The sequence below is a fragment of the Vidua chalybeata genome, chromosome Z (genome assembly GCF_026979565.1).
Source record: "Vidua chalybeata isolate OUT-0048 chromosome Z, bVidCha1 merged haplotype, whole genome shotgun sequence".
Lineage (NCBI taxonomy): Eukaryota > Metazoa > Chordata > Aves > Passeriformes > Viduidae > Vidua > Vidua chalybeata.
Window position 1 is genome coordinate 6,131,258 of NC_071570.1, and position 23,671 is coordinate 6,154,928.

The following is a 23,671-nucleotide window of genomic DNA, read 5'->3' on the forward strand; positions in this document are numbered from 1 at the left end:
ATGTGTATTTATGTTTCTATTTCTGTGAAACTTTTTGTTCCAAGAAAAAAGGTTATTTTTATTTGTCTTTTGATGAAAATATTTAGTAGAATTAATTTTATCCTTATGTTTCTTGCCATTGTGTCAGAACTAAAAAAAACAATACTATTGGCAACAGCAAAATTTCCTCCTCTCCAGAGCACCACCAGCTCTTGCAATTATTTCACAACCACTGCAGTTCCCCTGCCGTGTGTCATTCTTGACTTAAAGTTGTTCAGAAAAGCTATTAAGCACTACATAATTGTGAGCAAATTGATGGTAATAAAGACAAGAACAACCAACATGACTGAGAGGCTGGAGGGACTGATTTATGAGGAAAGATGAAAAGAGAGACAGCAAATATGTATAGCTTGGCCAAATGATTGCTGGGGGTGGAGAACAGGATAAACATCTACAAGGATTCTATTTGAAGAATGTTGTCATCAGCAGGGGCCAAAAGCATCCCTGGTGTAACTTGACTCAAGTCAACTTCAGTGGGGTTCCCTTGGGGATGGATTGGGCCATGAGTGAGTGAAAGTGAATGAGAAGCTGTTAAGGTAAGTCTGAGGCAGTATAACTGAAAGACATGAAAAGATTTAGAGCAAAAAGAAAAGGTATATATTTTCAGGAAAATCTTACCAGTGAGATCTAGAAAACTAATTAATTAGTTAACGAATGAAGAGCACTTTGAAGATGAAAAACGCTGTTCAGCTCCAGCTAAGCATCATTATTAAGAGTAAATAATTTGTACTGAGTAATGCATTCAACTAGTTAAAAGTTTGATTTTTAAAGGCATCTGTGGGAATTAGATGCTCAATAGATGGGTGAGTCACATAAGTTTAGAGGCCACATTTCACTAGAATCCCTTGCAGCTCCCATCAGAAATATTTCATTAGATAAAAACCTCACACAATGTGTGTGTATTCAGGTACTCATGAACAAGCACACAATGAGAAAGAAGACTGAGAACTTCTAGCAAGACTGTGCAGGTTTTGTTGACGTGGAAGCTGGCATAAAAAATTCACAGGATGCCCAGTTCTGCCACTTCCCTTCATGGCCTGCCTTACTTTCTTCTACTGACTCAGAGTTTTACAAGGGTTCATGTTACCCAGCAGAACTAACGATTACAAAAATCTATCCTTTGGTAATTTTTATTTTAAACATGTAAATTCATAGGTGGGTTCTGGTGCTGTAAATACATTCCTTTGCTAGAATTGAGTTGTGTCAATTTTAAGTATGATCTTAATCATAGACATCAGAGCCAGAACAGAAGACTAAGAGTAACCATTACACTTATTTGCCTCTTCAGAGCTCTTCCCAGCTTGACTCTAATGCTTTTGGAATGGTCCGTCTTGGACAGATCTAAGTCTTCACCCTTGGAGAGAAAAGCACAATTTTTCCAAAACTAAAGAGAAATCTTACCTCATTTCTGACCTACTGGTATAGGAAAAAAAAAAAAAAAAACAAAAAAAAACCCGATCATTTGGTTTTTTTTAACAATTTGAGCAGTTTCATCTTTATATTTTGTAACTTTTCTGGAGCATGGTCAATCTCTTAGTGTTACATGATATGGACAATAGCTGTCATCTCATTTGCAATGTTATTAGGCCATCATAATTTGGGTAAAAACAGTAATATGTGTGTGATATCTACAATAAAAACACAAGGTCAAAGCCATGACATTAATTTATCACTAAACAATCTGTCTAATGCTGAGCAAACACAAAAAAAAAAAAAAAAATTAGTATACGTATTACTAAACAAGTATTGCTATCAGATGTCACTTCAGACACAGAAACAGGTGAAGAAGACAGGCAAAGTGTTTTTTAGCAGTAAAGCAGACAAACACTTCAGATCAAGTATTATTGAGAGGAAAGGTTCAATGGTAATATGTGTGTATATACATATTTGCACATAAATATTCATGTGAGACAGAAAGAAAAAAAATAAAGAAGAAAAAAGATATATTTCTCAGGAATTGTATGTTTTCTGTGGTTCTATGACTTGATAGGGAAGTCTTACTAATTTGGCTATTTAGAAATACTATTTCTAACAAGGGATTTACTTAAAGATTGTGAAACTTTTTTGTAATTGTATTCCTGACAAATGAAACAAACTGAAATACTGCAGCTAAACTAGTATAGGAGAAATAGAAAATAATCTAAAGATATATTAAGCATTTATTGCTTACAATCAGCATTACAACTGACATAAGCAAACAAAACATAAAGCCATATATGATCTTATATTCAAATGTAAGTGTTTGCATGCTCTGGATATAGTAAAACTTACAACAAAGTAACCAAACTATCCCCTCAAAAAATTATTTTTGTACCCAGAACAAGCTAAGTTACTAAAAAGAAACTGTGTCCTTTAGGTTAAAATAGGGAGATATTTTGTAAAAAAAATTCTGAAAGAACTGGTACTAGTAGGAATGTACTAAAGAACATAATTTGCTAACCCCCAAAAATATCCAAACATTTTAAATGGTGTATAAATGCAGCTGACCCTTATTCCACAGTTCACTGTGGAAGTGACAGTCCATAGCTCAGAAGAAATGAATAGAAACCAATTTTTTCATTTGTTCAATGCTGTTCATTTTTTTCTTTAAACAGATGGAAAAATATAGCTGAACAAGCTTGTGTGCATGTATTAATAATATATTAATTCAAATATTATTATATTAATTATTACTAATAACAATGTATTATCAATGATGATTACTAAGTATTTAATACTACCTCTTTTTAATGTCCTGACTAGGCACTGTTTAGCTAAGCCATATTTTTATGTTACTGATCTAAGAGGGAAAATACATTTCATGGGTAACATTAACTCAGAACAACTTTTCTCCCCCTTGAAGTGACCTTAATGCCCCAAATGACAGAGCGTTTCCGAACTTCCCATTCACTCATGTCCTAGATTATAATTTCCCCTTCCTCCCAGACTAGGTAAATTACAGATAATTTTTTTTTGTTTGTTTGAATATAGCATCATCTTCAAACATTCTATCCATTTCTATTGATTGCACTGATCAGCTTTACAGCAGTGTCTGCACATTTATTAAGCACAAGTGTCATTAAGCACATTGGTACATATCATGCAGTATAATTAAGATACCAAATTAGGCTAAACAGATGTCCTCTTCTGAGCCTGCTTTCCTCAATCTCTTTCAACACCGAGGCACAGATTCAGCTACCCTGTACTGCACACCCTACCTGTGCTAGAGCTATTTCTGACGCCTCCTGCCTTTCTTCTCAGACTCCTATTCTAAGGAAGCCTCCAAACTGGCCACTTGTCAGAGTGATAGGAATGCATTTTGACATCAGCAGGCCACAGAGACTGGGGTCATTTCCCTTGGCTTTTCCAATTACACAGCTTGCTGCAAGGAGCTGAATCAACCATGAATGTCATTCTGCTCATACTGGCCGGGAGGGTGCTCTCTGTTCGGCCCTTGGCATTTAACCATGTTGAATTATGAATGTGCTACCAATATCACTGTTTGCCTTGCAGCTGGAAAGAATGAATCACAGGGAACTTTTTTGAATTAGATTTTAAAGTGGGCCCTGCAATTTGTATCCCCACCAATGCCTTTTCTTTTTTCCTCTTTTTCCTTTTTTTTTATTTTTCTTCTTAACAAAGTTTATTCACGAAATCCAAGTAATCTAAAGATTGATTGGATAATAAGAAATAACATTTGTTCACTGTAAAAACCTGACATTATATGCTGTGTCACTATCTGAACATGTCCTGGTTTTTATCTTTTATTAGACAAAAGTTGGAAGAGAAGCCAGGGAAAGTTCTGTATAATCAAATGGCTGATATTTCACTATACCTATCTCTAAAAAGGGAACTGTAGCAAAACTTGTGTAATATCATTTTATAAGATAAGACACCTCAGACAATGATAGAGGGGATAAAGAAGATATTAAAACTGTCTGCATCCATATAAGGAGTTGAAATCTAAATTATTTTATTTTATTTTAGTTCTTTTGATTCTAGCAGAATAATCCCCTCTCAAAAAAGAAAAAAAAAACAACCAAAACAAACAAACAAACAAAAAAAAGTAAACCCTCACAAACAAACAAACAAAACCCACAGTAATAAAAGAAAAAAAAAATTAAAAATCCTGTTGTCTTGTTATTTACCTGCAGACACGGCAAACTTCTTGAAATATCTTCCCAGACAACACCTTCTTGGTAATAGGTAATGTCAATATGAAAAAGGGGTGAATTGCAGAAATGAAGCCAGATTCATTCCATCTAACATTAGGCATTTAACAGAAGTTCAAGTTAAGAGCATAATTTCTGTAGGTCTCCTTGGTGGTGAACACTGACAGCAAAACAATTTCAAGATGACATTTTAGCTGACAGGTAAAAGAAATCAATATTAAGACATCCCAATCTCTCTCCATTGACTATGCAGTGAGTCTAGGGAAAAAATCCAAACCACTTATATATTTAATTTAGACAACTGAGTAGTGTGAATAAAAGTCATCTTTTAAAGGTGAGTCTAAATCTCTCTCTTTTTTTTTTTTTTCAATTTTCATCTTTTCAACTACCAAAAGACTTGTTATTGTCCCAAATTGTGATAATTTCCTCAACTGACTGAGATTCCTGTGAGTTAATGCAATAAGCACATGTAACAGAAATTGACAGGTTTTTTTCAATGAATAAAAAAAACCACTGAACATTTAAAACAATCTGGGGATTAGAGCACTTCAAAGATTGAAGGCATTTCTAATTTGTTACTAATATTAGACCAAAAGTTACCTATAATTTTTTTTTATCTATTCATCTCTAGTGTACCAGGGTCTTGTAAATCTTTTATTTTTAATTAAGAGATAAAATATACTTTCCTGTATAAAATAAAGTCACCTCAATGAGATGCTACTGCTCTTTTGAACTTCTGTTCCAACTTGCTTGTTCTATCTGCAAGATAGATTTTTTTTTTATTGTTTCCCCTCAGTGCCTCTGATGAATTTAATCCAGTAAACACATAACTTCTGAAGGCTTTCTATCTTTTATTAGATTAAGATTAATTAAAATAAGGATTAAGATTAAGATTAATACCTACAAGAATCTCCCAGAGATTTGGAAAGTGGCTCTGTGTAGTACATTCAAGAACAACATCTTGGTGAAGGTCTGAAAAGAGTGAGGTGGAAGAAAAAAACAGAAAAGTGGAGGAAATTTTATTTTATTTATTTTTATTTTATTTATTTTTATTTATTTTATTTTTTTATATTATCAGCTTACTTAATCAGAGTTTGAAAATAATTAAATAAATAAGAAACATAAAAAGTCTACTTTGAAAATTGCCAAGCGGTTTCATGTGCAATAAACAAATACTTGTCATTAAATATTTTGCACAAGATGTCTCTGCTGTAGCATAGAGTAATTGATCTTTACTTTGTAGAAACACATTTTGGAAAAAAAAAAAAAAAAAAAAAAAAAAAAACACCATGTTTAAATTAAGAAACACTCCAAATTAATGAAAGTCATGACTACAAACACTTTGAAAATTGACAAGAAATATATATTAAGAAATCTTAAAAGTGAATCACCAATATCTAGTAATTTTCTTTTGCTTTTCCCCAAGCAAAAGGAATATTTCTCAGATGTCATTTGACCCTCTACTGTCAGAAAACCGTGTCAAAACCTTCTGAAAATTGACAAGCTTTTTGGAAGAAATTATGTTAAATGTTCCTTCTGAACACAGGGTTATATTTTAAGCAGTACCTTATACACAACATATGGGGAGTGGAAAACACTTCTGATTTCTAACCAAGTCAGGAGTTAGGAGATTTTTTTTCCCACATAGGTGAGAGGTAAGGACCAGGACAGTATCCATGACTCCCACCTCACAGCAGTTAATCATTCCCACTGTGTCATTCCTGGTGTGGTCACTAGGTACAGCCTGATGTCCCTGTACTGGAAAAGCAGGACATGTTCCAGCTACTCTGGAAGATAGGAAGAGGGACACAGAATCCATTCATTTCCCTTGAGGACACAAATCAAATTTGCTTCTACTATGCCTCCCCAAAGCATGTTTTAGACAAAACATACCACGAAATATGAAATAAAACCTCTTGTCAGAGCTGATGAGCATTTCTATGTAGAAAGTGGAAAAATGCCTTTAATGTAAAATGTGTCATGCACAGCACTGAAATGGGGTGAATTCTGAGTATTTGTATGTTAATCTCAAATATCTTCCATGATTTTAACAATCATTACTGTTGTTGAATTTTAAGCTGAGCCCTAAAGATACAACTTTGCTGTTTCACTCATCTGGGCCATTGTATATGTGACGTATTGTGAGGAATCACATCTAACACTGAGGCAATATTTCTAATAAATGGTATCTGAGCCAAACTGTGAATTACTTATCTGTACTGAAAATCACTTATTCACAAAAGGATTTTTTCTGTTTCTGGGGTAGGTATTTTTGCCTAAGAAATTACTCTAAGTGTGATTAAGCATTTCAAGTCCTAGTATTTAAGAACATAAATCTAGCCCCACTTGTGGATGTAGTTTTCTTTTTTTGTTGTTGGTTTGGTCTTGTTTGTCTAGTTTGATTTCTTTTTTTGTTTGTTTGGGTTTGTTTTTGGTTCTTTTTTTCTTTTCTCTTTAATTTTTTAGTATGTCATTAACTGGATTGTGTTACTGTTAGTGGTCAGTGAGGGCAATTTCTTGTTAATGTGTTTCTGCTGGATACCCCTACTGTGAAAATAAGTTCCTCAAATTTTCCCATCAAAATAATGAAGCAGCAAAAACATTCTTACTTCTGCTTTGTGATATAAGACATATACTTTCTGAGACTATGCAGAAAAAAATTGACATTCCCACCCACCAAAACTTTGTTTAGAGCTTACTGAAATCTTTAAAGCTTTTGATTTACTTGGAGGACTTGAAAGAAAGAGTAAGGATACACAAATACCTTACATAAATTTAAAAAAAAAATTAGAATAAAGAAATAAATAGAACTAGAAATACAAAATATTTTTGATTATAATTTCTGTTTATCTAACTGCAATACTGTGAAAAGGATGTGTTGCCATTTTACACTTGGTTTTCATTTAGTTATGTAACTGATGTTATATTTAATTATCTCACTGTCACACCTTCAGTGGTAAGGATTACTGCTTAAATGTCAGTCTTTGTATCAACGTTCTTCAGTACTATTATTATTTGTGTTTCCTTTAAAATTCAAATTTTTTCATGGTTTCTTTGTTACTAATTCTAATTAATTATAATTTAAATTTCTTCAGGAAGATGATTTAAATTATAAAGACTTTGTAATTTTTATAGGTTTGACTGAAAATCATCCTCTGCTTACGACTCTTAAGAGGTCATTCATATCTAATCATTTGAGCATAATATTCTCTCACATTAAGTGAATCTGAACTTGTTTTAGGTATTCTGTAAATGAAAGCTTTGAATGAAGAACTAGGTCTGCTTACAGCCACAAATATGAATTACACAATATGCCATATATTAAATAATATCTTGAAAAGGAAGCATTCAGCTTATTAAAAAACTGAAAATTCTAGAGGCTAGAGTAGATTTCAGTGACTATGTCACGCAAGTATTTCCAAAGTGATTTGAAATAATTTTAAGAAGTTATGTTGCACAAAAATATGCTCATGAAAAGGTAATTGCAAATACATTAATTCTTACAAACAATCCATAGAAGTATAAATGTCTTGCTGGATCAGATTGGTGTGATTTGTTCCCTCAACACTTGTTCTAGAATAGTGGTTCTGTTTGGATTGTGATGAAGACAGCAACTTCTCAGCTTCCTCTGTCTGTATCAGTTGGATCAGGAGCTCTCTCCTAGGAGTTGGAAAGAAAGCATAGAGGGATTTCTTTCACAAAATGTGACGCAGCAATCAACAACCCCAGATCCACCACCTAGTCTGAGCCTCTCCATTACACCACTGACCTCTTTTCAGATGTTAATTGCGGCCACAACATTGTATCATAGAATGTGCTAAATTGAAAGAGACCCATCATGATCCTCAAAGTGCAACCCTGGCTCTGCAATCTCAGCCTCAATAATCCCACCTTGTACCTGAGGGCACTGCCCAAACATTCCTTGAACTCTGCCAGCCTTGGTGCTGTGACCACTTCCCTGGGTGGAACTGGAACTGGCCTGTTCCAGTGCCCAACCACCCTCTGGGTGAAGAACCTTTTCCTGATATCCAGGCTAAACCTCTCCTGAATCCACTCCAGGCCCTTGGCTCAGCTCCTATCACAGAGAAGAGATCAGTGCCTGCCCCTCTTCTCACAAGGAATTGTAGACTATGATGAGGTCTCCTCTCAGACTCCACCAGGATGAAGAGACCAAGTGCCTTCAGCCCCTCCTCACACAGCTTCCCTTACAGGCACTTCACCACTCTTGTTTCCCTTCTTTGGACACTCACTAAGAACTTCATATTCTTATTATGTTGTGGCACCCAAAGCTGCCCCCAGCACTCGAAGTGACGCTGCCCCACAGCAGAGTAGAGCAGAGCAGGACAATCCTCTCCCTTTCCCAGCTGATGATGCTGGTCCTGATGTCCCCAGGACTGGGATGTCCCTCCTGGCTGCCAGGGCACTGCTGACTCAATCTACTCACTATTGACCAGGACCTCCAGGTCCCTTTCCCTGGCTCTCCTTTCCAGCTTCTCATTCCCCAGTCTGTCCGTACATCCAGAGTTGCCCCATCCAGGTGCAGAATCTTTCACTTGTCCTTATTACAATGAAAACTTTGTTAAAATGAAAACCTGCTTGTCAAAACAGCTGCAGGAATGAGTGGATGACTATACAGTAGTGACATTCTTTTTTGGAGAGGAATCTCATGCATATCAGCCAACTAGTCCATAAACTGGCAAATCTCTGGTTCAATTAATCATTAATTATTCTGTTCCCTGGAATGTCTTGAATAGGTCAGGACACCTGAGTATCTCAGTGCCTGAATATATTACACCTGAAAGGCAGAGGGATTTTGTTGAACAACCAGATGCTGTGATTGAATCACCTGAGACAGACATCAGTGCCTTCCACATTATTGTAGTTTGAGAAAGCATCATAACAGGGTGCTCAGCTGAGATAAATTCTCATTTTTTAAGCATCCTGGCTTAGTTCATGCTTATCAGAAGTCTTAAATGTTCAAAAATGTTAAAACAGCTTCAAAAATAATTTTAGCCTTTTTAGAGAATTTTGTCAGTTTGATACTACTCATTTAAAAACCTACAAGAGTAGCTCAATTTTGGATTTGGACAACAGCATAGGCTGTCATTATGTGTGTGTGGTTGGTTTTTTTTAGTTTAAGGTTTCTTTCTTTCTTTCTCTTTTTTTTTTTTTTTTTTTTTTTTCCCAGAATATCACTAACTGCCTATTCTTTTATTTCATCATCTAATTATTTTTGAATTTATGACTCAAAGTCTCATTGACATTCAGTAAAAGTCAAGGGGAATTAGGGTTTGAAATTTACCTTTTAGAAATTTCCCCCAACAGCTACTTATCCCAAAAAGTTTGATAAAAGACTTTACCAATATTCACCAGGAGCTTTCAAGAGTACTATTGACTGGATGTCAGTTCTATAGCTGAAGAAAAATTATTTCAATGAAGTTACAATGACTTCTGCCATTTAAGGATCAAGGCCTTAAAACACCAAGCAGGGCCTATATTATAGGAGCAAGACGTGCCTCAAATTGCCATAAAGATATATTTGAAAGGCCCTTGAATTCAAAAAGAAATTCATACTGGAGTTGTTCACTGAAAGAATCTAGTTTACATAGAATGAATTTAATGCTACCAAAATTTTACCCCATTTGCAACATCAACATCAAACATTTCAATGTTTCAGTTAGTGCCATGGAATATATATTCCTGTCAGACTTGCCTTGTATAAGCTTTCCTTTAAACTCACAACTCTGTTTTTGTAGCATCCTCTGTGCCACTTTCTGTGAAAGAACATTGTGTGATGCTGCTATTAAAAGGTTTGCTAGTGCTTCACTGAGGAGCAAAACATTACAAAACACTCTGAATGAAGAAGTACTTGATGCTTGGGGGGATTTCACATGCATGTGGAAAGGGAATAGAAACTCTCTGGGGACACCTAGATTGTTTAGAAAAAGATTAAAAAAAAAAAAACCTTAAAATTACTTGTACTGTTATAAGACAAATTGGAGTTTAGTTGCATTGGAGATGTTGCAATATGGTTCTGGAAGAAATAACTTAGGAGCTGTTATTAATTAGAATATTTTAAAAATGTCTTGTCTTTTAATATCTTAAAAAAATTCACATTGTAGCTAGGAGCAGGCACATGCAAAGTGTAAATATGTTTCTCAAAAAATATAATTTCTGAGCAGAGACTGATGGTATTTTGTTAGTTATGAGCCTCTGCTCCTTCTGATCTTATTCATGTTGGGGGACAAGAAATTCGTTTTAGTTCTGTAGATGGTTTCCCTAGAGGAGCAGGTGACAGAAATATAAAATCAGTTAAAATCATTGTCTGGCTTGCTTTAGCTCTGTTCCTTAATTCTCACCACCATTGCACCTGCTGGGGACCCAGAGAAGCACTATAATTTTAATTATTTATATTAACTAATTAATGAGAGATTAGGAATTGGATCCATCCTACCCAACTTTGCAGGATTTAATCTGGTCCCTACTCATCATAGCTTCCTCCATAATTAATGGAGAGATACTCTTCAAGGAAGTGACTCAGAAGGTTTAAATCTTAAAAAATAAGCAGCAAATAGACAAGGTTTATCCATTGTTATTCCCAGGAAGAAAGATTGGACACACATCAGCAAATCTACATGTGAGATGTATTATAGATAATCCCCAAACCCCACCACCACCACTCACCCCAGAAAAAATACAAGGGAAAGAGTCTTACATCTTGAGGTGAACTGTGAATAATTTGAGATGTTCTGGGCCAGAAGAAGAACTAATAACACACTAATAATAAAAAACAAAACAAGCAAATGAACAATAAATTCCAGGAAAAATAAAATACAGCTTTGAGGGCTATTTTGTTGGCATATATATGTTTTCAGATTATTGGTATCAGGGCACCTTGTAATAAGACTCAAAATAACCTTCATCTGTTTGTATTTGAATTCTGAAGCACAAATTATTTTTTTAAGTGGTATTTACTGAATAAATGGGCTCCACTAGCCACTGACTGCCAGAACAATTAATACTGTTCTTGTTAAGAGCTCTTGCTGAGAAAGGCCTTGGTTGCACCACATATAGCTCAGCTTGACTGCACTCACTTATAAATCCAAGCTGAACATGCTTTCCCCATTGCAAGGCTCACTGGGTAAAATTCTATAGTTAATTTTATCCAGGAGGTGAAAGCAGACCATTTAACTATCCCTTCTGGTTTTCAAAGTAATGTGTTCTTTCTCTTATTTAAATCAGTAGGCACTTGTATAATTACCTGCTACATGCATGTTTCCTGCATCAACAGCACACTTCAAACACATTCAAGACTCTTTTCTTCTGTCTGCAAGTCTTTATGACTTGCTTTTTATTTCAATACCCCATTAACAGACTGTACAATGCATGTGAGAAATAAATTAAAGATGGATTTCCCTCCCCACCCCTCCCAGTCAGTTTACAAGGAACCAAACACAAAATAAATAAGTCCCTATTAAAAGAAGTCACAAGCATACTCAGTAAATTAACATACATCAGATGCTGGGGGAAAAAAACCAAAACCAAAACCAAAACCAAAACCAAAACAAAAAAAAAAAAAAAAACAAACCAAACCAAAACAAACAAACAAGCAAAAAAACCAAAAACAAACAAAAACAAAACAAAACAAAAAACCCACATCAGCAATCTAGATCAAACAAGGATAAAGAAAAAGGATTGACAGGCTCTTTGTTATCTTTTAGAGAGGTAATTGCAGGTTTCCATATTGATAATATAATGGAACAGATTCCACTTTCAATAACTCTCTTAAAATCCAAGGTAACACTGTTGACTCGAGTGAAGTCATTCTGGATTTACACAGGCGGAAGGGAAGTAAATACATATTTTGACCTGATTGCAGTTTTTATCCTTTCATCCATTCTAAAATATCTGTGGTATTTTCTCTCCTACAAACACTCTCCCCATTTTTAAATTATCAGTACAGAAAAAGCCAAAGGATCACATGAGTGACCCTTTTCTGTATGACTGCATCTTTTAACGTTCACGAGGAATATCTTCACATGCTGCAAGATGACTTATTTTCATTTATGTTGTAATAAAAATGGGATGTATTTCAATGACAACGGATTTGGTCTTGTAAAAACTTTATCTGGCAGTAAGATCACACATAAAGTTTCTTCCACACATCAATGGGATTGTTCAATAGCACCCTATTCCATCAGAAACAGTCATTATATTGGACTCCTTATATTAGCCCAGAGGCACATGCTGTTAAAAAGTAAAAAATGCAGCCGACTACCAATATCAGATTTTATGTTAAACTGTGGCTGTTTAACTGTACTCAGCAAATGGAGTACTTTTGTCAAGAAATAAAACTCACTTATGGAAGCTGAAAGGAAAGATCAAAGAAAACAAAACAAGCAAATATGATTTAGAAGGTGCACTTTCATGGTTCAAGGCAAATGATCATGGCAGCTGTGAAAGCCAAACAGCAGAAACAGCACTTCCACTGGAAAAAGGGTGCTTCTTAATGTGAGGGAGTCCTGGCACCCAAAAAGAAGGACAAATCCTCATTACCCATCCAGGAAAAAGGTAAAATGCTATTCCACTGGGCTTGTTTTTTCTCCTTTTAGCAAATTCTCACACACAAATTTGCACCAGTTTCATTAGTCTATGAGTTCTAAATATTTTTCAGATCTCCTTTTTTTTTCTCCTCAACTTCAGGGACTCTTACTTTTAAAATGTACTTTTTATTCATATGGGATTTGTTTTATATTCTTTTGTTTTGTGTTCTAACCATTAAAGCAGGTTACTGAAAGTAAGGACACTTGACTTTTATTCCCAAATCTGTTCCTTTTTCAAGCTGTCAATGGCTCTGTCCTTGTTTACCAGACTATACGTAGAAATCCTAGTAGTTACCTACCTCAAAATGTTTTGTGCACTGTAAGACTTAATTAATGGCTGCAAAACAATTTGAGTACCATGGATAAAAGGCTTTTCTGCAAGGATACGTTAATTGTTTTACAAGCAGTATCTTCTTTACCTGTGGAAGATTTTTGCACACTAATGTGTGTAAAAATGTGGGTGTAAGAAATCCCAATCCTGTAAATCCTATAAAGAATCCATTTACATTCTTCAAATTAGGTTTTATCCAAGAAGAAATGTGGAATAAATCTGGACTCCATAAAATAGGAGTGAGGTGAATCACACACTGTATGTCCTGAGGAATCAGATATAGTGTAGTCAGCTCACTGATCTGTATCAACACATTAATGATTTATGTAGCTTTTACTTTACAACACAGACATATCTAAAATAATCAGGTAGAGACAGGCATTAAAAATTCACTGCATGGGTCATAAAATGATTAGTTATTCAAGTGACTTCAGATTTGTATTTCATTAAGGAATAATTTTAATTTACTTTTAAACAGTTTATATACAGAGATTTAAGAACTCTTGGAGACTGATTATGCAGAACTCCCACTTTTATGCATTCAATATATTTAAGTCCCTTTTTTTCAAGCTCTTTTAATTTGTTTGAAAGCAAATGCAAAAAATATGGCTCGATAATTTGGGGGGGGGGAGGGGGAACTCCTTTAATTTACAGAAAATGGTGGGTCTATTTTATTTGCATTTTTTATACATGCATGAAAGCTGAAAGAAGATCAAAGGGGAGTCTGCTCTCCCTACTGATCCAGCCTGATTGTATCCCCCTCCCTCCCTATAACAAGCTCTCAACTTGGAGCTGATTGTAGCTTGGGTGTATTTAAGCAGCTGCATTCCACTCAGCTGCTGAAGATCTGGTTTCCTCCTTCATTGCAAGTATTAATTTTCTACAATCCTCCTTGATCACATGCTGCAAAAATCTGTGAAACAATAGCAAGACTGGGGATAGTTTTCTCTTCCCCTTTCTTCCCTTTATTTTCTTTTTTTTCTTTTTTTCCTTTTTTTTTTTTTTTAACCTTTTTGCAATAAACATTTTCAAACATCTCCTGCAACTAAAAGAGCACAATTATGTCAAAATCATTGCTGTTACCAGCTTTGCCCAGGCATCAGTCTAGCTTATCATGCAGGTAGCCTTTGTTTTTTAACTTTGTTTTTTAACTATTTCTTTATTCACTTCCATGTCTTATCCTGGATCCCTGTAGCTTTTAACTTAAACAGATGCCTGTCATGTGGAACTTTATTGAAGGCTTTCTGAAACTCCAGATAAATCATGTTGTATGCATTGACACTGTCAACCTTGTCTGTAACCTTCTCAAAGTCAGAAGAAGTTAGGCAGATTCCTGCTTTTCCATATTCACAGTTTGAATTTTTTTTTTTTGAGGAGATTGTGGGCCATACTCCAGACTGATGTAAATTTCTGTATCTCCATGGAAATCAATGGAATTGTGCCATTTTACACCCTGCCTTACAAAACTTTGCCTTCTCTGACTGAGCAAAATTTCTATTTTTGATGCATGCCGTAAATGCCCAAGTTTAATGATCCAGTGAACATTTACTTAAAATATGGACCCTGACATACATAAGTTATCCACAGCAGATTAATACTCCTGAATCTGTGTTTTTCCCTTTTGCTCCCAAACCTGCTTAAAATGAGCTTTCCATTTCTTTCCAAAAAAATGAACAACAGCACATCACAGTTAAAAATTTTGCAGAAAATATTGGCCCATTCAGAAGGACCAGAATCATGTCACATCCAAGTCTGGTATGACTCACACTGCATAATGGAAGGATATGCATTGCTTACAATTCTTTGCCAAGTATATCGAATATCTTTTTTTGAGAGAGTTCACAGAATTTATTTTGGACACAGATAGTCACAAATTTTTCAAATCTCATTGCTTTTGTGATCGATCCTATTTCTGTTTTCATCACTGAAATTTCCAGGAAAGAAAATTCACCTTCAACAACAGTTCAAATATTAAACATGTTGAATTTTATTTGTTATGGTTTTTGTTTTTGGTTGGTTTTTTTTTTTTTTTTTTTTTTCAGCAGAAGTATTTACACCATTATTGAGCAAACCCTAACAAGTAACAATGTTAAAAAGTGTAAAAAAAAAAATCCGTTTCTGATCATGATCTACTTTGCTCTTTCTAGAACACTGATTTGATTTACTGGTAGGTGTTCTTCCTTATCAAACCAGTAAGGATAACCAATTTTTCCTAAAGCCATTCTTACTTTTTTAAAAGCAAATTTAGTAACCAGGCACAATTATTCATCTTCTTTATTGAGCTGGACCCAAGACAGTCCCATCCTTAGTCTTCCTGAGAGCTGCAGCTGCATTGCCAAGTTCTTGTTCTGCCCTGTATCAGCATGAAATCTGATGTACCATTCTGCCTTTGGCTGGGACATGGGTGTAATAACCCATGGTACTGCTCATTACCCAGCAGGGCTGTGATCATGGCATCCTCTCCTTACCAGTTCAGAGGTCTTTGCCCTTTTCTAACATCTCATTTTGGAGCAAAGAAAGTGGGAGTTGGAAGTAGACTGGAAAGAGGAAAGGATCTGTGTCTGGAGGTAGAGGGAGTTGGTTTTATCTGTACCTCACAGTTTGCTAACACTATCTATGCTTTAGTGTGTCCATCTGATAATTCTGCCTTCAGAGACTTATATAATCCATGACAGATGTCCCCATTGTTCTTATTAGAAAGAAAATAAACATTTCTCATTATAGTAGCTATCCTTGCTCTCACCCTATTTAATGACTCATGTGAGGAAGTGGTATTAGGCCCATTTTTGTCATCAATAATATTTGAAGGCATATCCTCAAGCATCCCAAGAACTCTGAAGGCAAGAGAAATTTTCTCATGGATTTTATTTTCCTTTCACTGAGACCTGTGCTGAAAAGGAGGAAAGTTGTCCACTGGTGAATTTTGCAAATTGAGGATGATCTCTTCATCTTCAGTGTTCCTTGAGTGTCATGTCAAGGAACTGAAATTTTAGAAGGTATGAGATGTGGAATGCTGTGCCTCGCTCTTAACATCCATTGATCCTGTGGCCTTCACAGACTTGGAAGAAGTCATTAACATAGAAAATTTTGTCCTTATGACTGAAAAAAAACCAACCCCAATCTATAAAAATATTGTAAACACTGATGCCCATTTTTAGACACAACCCAGACAAATGACAATCCCTCAAAGATTTTGAGAAGCATATTGCCATTTTGGTCACCAGACAGGAGAAGCATTAGCATCCTTGTCATATCTATACCTGGATTTTTTCTTTGAAGGCACTCAGGCATTGGTGTAATGGCCAACAGTCACAAGCAACAGTATTAAATGCTGGAAAAAGTCATAGTTTTTCCAATATCATTTTTATCTGGGTAAATTCCAGTGTCAGAAGATCTGTCTTACTGAAAGCATTAGCCAAAAATACCGAGGGCTGCTTTTACTTCAGAAGTGAGACTGTCTACCTGCTTTACTGGCATCCTGCAGGGGAAGACAGATGCTGTCTGAAAAGGTGTCTGCCGTGTATTAAACAGGATCTAGCTCAGACATTAACTGTTTCCAGTGTTTTTTCTACAAGAAAATTAACTCAAATGTACAAAATTACACATCCATGCTCACAACAATTGACCATTCCCTATGGATAGCTACACCTTTGGGCTTTTTCACCTTATAGGCTATTTCTACTTTGCCCTGCTTCTATTTTAACAGAAATATCTTATGGGAACACACCTATTTAGAAAGAAAATCAAGCAACATTTTCAATCTGTATCTTCTCTCTGTTGCTAATCCAAGGGCAAATAAAATAAATGAACAAAATGAAGGACTTAAATGAAGATAAAGGTAGCAGAAATTTAATTTAATAGGATGAAATCCTAGTCTTTGCTGCTTAAAAGTTGGCAAGATAAAATTTGGATAACAGTAGAAATCAGGACAGTAAAGAAATGTGCATGACAATCCCAAGTATATATCAATTCAAACCTTAAAAGACAAAATCATGAGTCAAGCACTTAATAGAAGTTCCCTCTCTGGGAACTTCTCATGTAACATTTTAATGTCAGATGATGTTCTTCGTGTAATTATGGTATGCAGTTTCTCCTTGAGTGATGAAAAGCTTATGCTGTTTTGTCCTTTATGTACATATTTTCAGGTGACTATGAATTCCAATTTTGGTGTCTTCTCCATATTTATGTAGAGTATATCAGGGATTGTACTTTGAAAATAAATATCAAATATTCACAGATTACTATGACAAACAAAATAAAATACCTTGGAAATGTATAGGTCTTTTAGAGGTCTTTTGTCCTCTGGTTCAAGTTTTGGGGAATTCTAAATGCTCATAAAAACTAAGGCTCCCTTCCCCCAACTCCCCCCAAGAATAAAATCAAAATCTAAACCCACAGTCCCAACAAAATAAATTAAAACAAAGAAACAAAAAAACCCAAACAAACAAAAACACCACCAAAAGTGAAAACAAAGGAATCCCTCACAGATACAACTTTTTACTAATGGCCTTCATAATTTTGTGTTAGATACTCTGATGAAAATCTCAAAGTGCATGGAAATGGTGAAAATCAGAGAAGTGTTATACTAAAGCATTCTTCTCTCATTTACACCAGGGATCAATAGAAAGGAGACAAAAAATCATATAGAACTTGGGGAAAGGAAGGATATTAAATTTAAAATAAATAAATTTTTAGATGGACTGAAATCTGTCTTGGTTGCTGCAAACAGATTCATCACCTGGAAGGATATTTTTCCCCAGGAAACAAACAAAAAAACAAACAAACAAACACACACCACCAAAGACTGCTCAGGAAGATGGATAGATAAGTGCACATGCTGATAGAGAAGTTATAGTAGAAGTCTTGCTGCAAAATACCTTGTGCATTGGTAAGAAATGTAGTTTTATTTGGGAAACTTGGTCTCCCATGAACCTAACTCTACTTAAGCACCTTCTGTAGAGGCAGAATGGAATAATTCATCTTTCCTAGCTGACACAGTATTGGCAGTTTCAGTCCAGATGATAAAAAAATGGCAATTTTTTGTTCATGCTGTTCTCTGCAGAAATGTCATTGCAGAAACACTAAACAACTAAATATTCACAGACAGATTTTCAATGAGGTTAAGCCTCATTGATAGTTGGGGTTCTAGCCCTAAGTTTTTAATTTCTTCAGGCTTCAGTATAGTTTCTTTTTATTTACTTTTTCCTAGTTCTTTCTCTTGCCTTTTCTTTTCTTTTTTTTTTTTCCCCTTTCTCTCCAAGGAGGAAATAAGGGATCATATTTTTTTATTAATAAAAAGAGGAAGAGGGAAAAATACCAAAAGAGCAGAATTTGTCTTTATGAAAGAAAATACTGTAGATATTTTGCCAAAGAGGACACATAGTGAAAATAGATTAGTTCATTTGAGCAGTATGTGGAAAATATATATTTCCTGAAGCAGGTGCTACGAATGAAGAAGATAGGAAGAAAAATGTCTTTTGTGGAAAGTATTCTTCAAAATGTGATTTCTCTCATCACGTGAAGAGGCAGCAAAACATTGCACCACTGAGAGCTGTAGTGTTTCTTAGCAGGCTCTCCCTGGAATCCTCATTTGTTTAGTTATAAACACAAATCTCTTGGTTGGCAATGTTCTCTGACTTTTTAAGCCTTTCAGGTAAGAAGTAGATAGAAAGATAAGATAGTGTATTAAGTAATGAGGTGAATAGAAACAGAAAAAACCCTGGATTCTCAGGGTGAAAAGGAGCATAACTCTGTAGCAGAAAAGGTGCATCATTTGAAGAACAGTTTCTATTCAGTAGCCAATACTTCTTTGTTTATTTATTTGTTTTTGTCACCCATTATGAATAGCAAAGTACAGGCAGGTACTGAGTTCGTTTGGCAAGAAAAGAGTCACATATTTCTCTAATTAATAGCTTATTTGTCAGACCATAAAAATATGGGTCAGCCAAAACAGTTCATATTCATGTGTTGAATTAAAAAATCAGCATATTTTGGCTTAGTTTTCTTCGGAGTGAGGAGCTGAAATATTCTGGAGAGAAATCAATGTCCATTTTTAGATGAAATAAAAGTCTGATTGTGATCACCTGGTAATCAGACCTATTTTCCCTTTTTCTCTATCAGTAAAACCTTTCTTCTGTCAGTACCTTATAGACACTGACAGATGTGTTGTAAAGTGTTTGAACATCTTCTTTCAGTAATGAGGGAGAGCTGAAACCAGTCCATCTGTTGCTGTACTTACTGGGAGAGAAATAAGTAAAAGCATTGGAACTCATCTCTCAAGATCAAGATGAACAGGACTGCCATTATGGAGAATTATAGTTTTATTAGCATAAACATGCTAACAAAACTATAAAACTTAAATTTTGACTCCAATGAACTCTAATAATTTATATTTAGACTTATGTAAGTCAAAATATAAGTTTTTACATTTATATAAGTCTAATAGTTTATTAGAGTCATAGTTAAACTCTAATAGTTCATTAGAGTAAAAATATAAGGCAAGAGACTCCTAATATTTATTGCACTTATTTGGGAAGGAGGGTCATGGATTCCAGTCCACATTTCAGTCACTAATAGCTTTTTCTCAGTGACTGCTTCATGTGAAATTCAAATATTTGTTTAGTTCAGGGCTCAGGGATTTTGCCCTCTCAGATGAGTGGTATAATGTTTGGGATATATGTTGTCATAGTTTTCTTACCTATAATCCCTTTCTCTGTATAAATGGCACAGAACAACTTTAGTCTCTCCACATTACATTAAATACATTTAAGTAAAGGCTTAATTATAGTTAGGCAAAGTTTTTGATAGCTCTAGGTGTATCCCATCTTAGGGTAGAAAGACATTCTAGAACACCTGAGTAATGAAGGAATATGCTGGTGAACAATTGAAATATCGTTAACACTTGACTGCACACAGACACCCAGAATTACAACTTCAGGTGCCAGAAAAGACCAAGTATTTATAAGTTAGAAATCTGTATGCTCGAAGGAGCTTCAGGGCTATGTAACAGAAGAACAAAGATTTTAAGAATGAAAAGGTAGTTAAATTTAATTATAGCAACAAACATTAATTTGAGGATTTGAATTAAAGTGATTAGGAACTTCCACGATACCTAAAAGGACTGAAGAAATTCACCAGCTCCTAAAGGTGTAGCTATATTTTTGCCTTAAAATAGGCTCCCAGGAGAGCAGCAGATGAAGGAAGATGTGTTGATCAGAAGCCTTGGGTATAGTAGATGCCTTCTCGAGCTTCCCTTTGTTAGGTATTTAAACATGAATAATTAAACATCTTCTAACAGTAAATACAAAACTCAAGTTGCTCCAGAGGAGATTTAGATTGGTTATTAGGAAAAATTTCTTCACTGAAAGGATTATCAGGCAGTGGAACAAGCTGCCCAGTGAAGTGGAGAACTCAATATCCTTGGAGGTACTTAAAAACTGGTAGATATAGCACTTAGGGACATGGATTTGTGGTGGACCTGGCAGTGGTGGATGATTTTAGAGAACTTCTCCAATTTTAATTAATTTATGATCCTGTATAATTTCCAAGCAGGAATTCAAAGAGGCATCATCAGCAAGTAACAAAAGTAAAAGGAAATATTTGCCAGATGAAGATGGAATTGTCAACACAATGTTCTTCCATGTCCAAAGAATCCCCATTCCATACTCTGCAGGGCTTGATGATTTCCACAACAGCTGCAGAAAGTTTTTCTTTATATGAAAATGTCAGCAAATCTAAAATGTATGCAGAATTAGAAACCAGGTTGATGAGAACTGGAAATGTGGTTGGGTGTGGCAACAACTTCCAAATCCACTCTGTGCTCGTAAATTTTACATTGCTATTTTTAAAGGTTGTTTATGCTAACACATTTTTTTTAATTGGAAATTGACCAGATTGTGCATATTTTACGATGCCGTCACTTTCCAGAATATCATTCATAGTTTCTTTTTTTTCTAACATTTACAAAATTTAATGACTTTCCTCCTATAAAAGATATAGGCATCTGCATTTTTTTGAAATACAATCAGTTTAAGCTGTTTAAAAACAGGAGGGGGGAACATCCTGCTTGATAGTTTGCCAATAAAAATGAGGAAATATATAAACAACAACAGGAACATACACCCCTAACTTCTAGTCTGAGATTTCTGCAAAACAGATTGCAGTGTTTTTCTGCTTGGAATGAAAATGCAGATATAGAGTAAGCTAAAAGTTTTCCAGTGAAATTGTACCTATTTAAAAAATTATATTTCATTGATCCCATTATTCAAAAACTCTTGGTGTGAATGGACTATTATGCAGTTGTGAGAGAATTTAAAAATTCCTGGAGGACCAGGATCTCTGGATTTTCAGAACTCGAGTATTTCAAATGTGGGGAAATATTACTGTAGTTTTCTTCCAGCAATTAGAGCACACTTTTACTCACTCATTGAGCTGATATTATACTGAATTTGTTTGGCTGACCTAGATTTTTCTTAATTAATTTATTTATTTGCATCGGTTTGAATATGAAAACTGATCCTTCAGCTTAACTTCAATCCATCCTGTTTGACCTCCCTAAGGAGATGAGAAATCACATGATCCAGTGCTCTGAGCACCAATTTGGTATAAATACCTTCCCTGCAACCTTGAGTGGGTAACCCACATGATTCCATCAGTCATTTGTGAAATGGTGGTATTGCATTTCTACACCATATGTGGAAATTCAGCCTAATTAACAGGGTAAAAAATGCTCAATTTATTGCTCATTATAAATTCCTCTTTAAAATCCCAATTGCACCCATACTCAAAAACAGTCACTGAAAAAGCATGAGACCTTGTTTTATTTTACTCCTTCAAAAGCATCAGATAATTTCTTTAGAACAGTATCAGCTACTGATACTGTATTAGACTTAAAATTTTCAGTAAATTATTTTCTCTTCCATCATTTAAATGAGAGTCTGAGTTATCAATTTTTCTTGTATATTTTTACTACTTCTGAAGCTTAGATCAATGTGTCTTTCTTTTCAAACAGCTGTCCCTTTACACAATTGACCTTCCTACAAAGATTTTCTTTGTTCAGATGAATTTCTTATTTTTTCTTCTTCTTATCTTCATCTTTTTTTTAAATGAACCTAAAGGTAATTGTGTTCATCACTGTAAGCTGAATTATAATAGCCACTTTTGAGAATAGTGCTTTGTACAATGGAGACCACTTGATGATGATCTGATATAAAAATAAACCTAGGAGAATAGATTGACTGAGGAACAGTATCCCAGAATATACAATATAACACCTATGAGAGAAATGGGACAATGATAATACCAAGGACAGAAGAACTCCTTTGACCTGCTGAAGTTCTACTGTGCTACAGCATAAGACAGGTAACCTTATAATTGTCCAGCTTTTAGTAGTACAAGGGGTCCCAAAAACTGTAAGAGGTAGAGAGAAAGAGGCAGCCAACCTAAGAAGATCCTCAATGCAGAAGGCAAACCAGAAATTTTTGTCCCAAACTGGAGATAGAGATATTGTCTATGGTCTTGCCTTTCATCCCTGTTTAGGAAAGGTTTAGAGCTTGTGCATCTTCAATGTACAGACTCTGATTTTGTTCATTTGTTTGCTGCAATCCAGCAGGAAATTATTCCTATACTGATTTTCCTATTTCAGTCCCAGGTATTAAAGAAGACTATAATTTTTGACTTATGGAAGCTTTCAGAAAAACAGTGGCATCTCAGAAACACTATTCACAGGGTTCTTCTTTGCTTTGCTATGTTTCTTAATAGTTAGGGATCTCATTCACATGTCTTCCCTTTAAAAAAAAAAAAAAAAAACAGAAACTTCTCAACTGGATACTCCCCTCTGCATAGTGCAAATATGACCCAGAAGAAGAACTGGAGAGTTCCTTCCAGTATCCTTCACCCTTACTGTCATTAGGGGTACAAAGTGGCTGCAATCTTTAACATTATGGACACTGAGGCTGTGGCTAGGTCATTGATTTAGACAAGGCAGGCACAATGTCCATGTCAAGCAGAAGGAGGCAGAAGGGAAGTTAAAGTCACTGTGAATCTGCCTTTGGACTTAAATAAAGAGCTGAATGAACAGGATCATAAGGATAATCACTTATGTGTTCTGTTTGCTGTTGGTGTTTCCTGTATCCTTTCAGCTGTGGGGCAAAATACTGGGAACTACAGATTCATCCGTTCCCCCCCTTTTTTGTCTCTTCTAGTCGAGTATTGAGAAACTACTTTTATAGTTTGAAGAGTTTTCTGCCACTGGTCACAATTTAATAATAAAGAATACTTCCCTTACATATAGGGATGGAGATAGGAACAAGAAGAGTAATTTGTAGTATCTGTAAGATACCATTGGAAATTAATTTCCTCACAGTGAGATTTAAAGACATACCTTTAAATGTTTGGTTGCTTTTGGGTTTTGGTTGGGGTTTTTTTGCTTGTTTGTTTTTGTTGGGATAGTGTTTGTTTGTTTTTGTTTTTGTCTGTTGTTTTTTCTCTTTGTTTGGGTTTTTTTAATTGCAGTAGGAGATGATGTCTTAACACACCTGAGAGTCTTG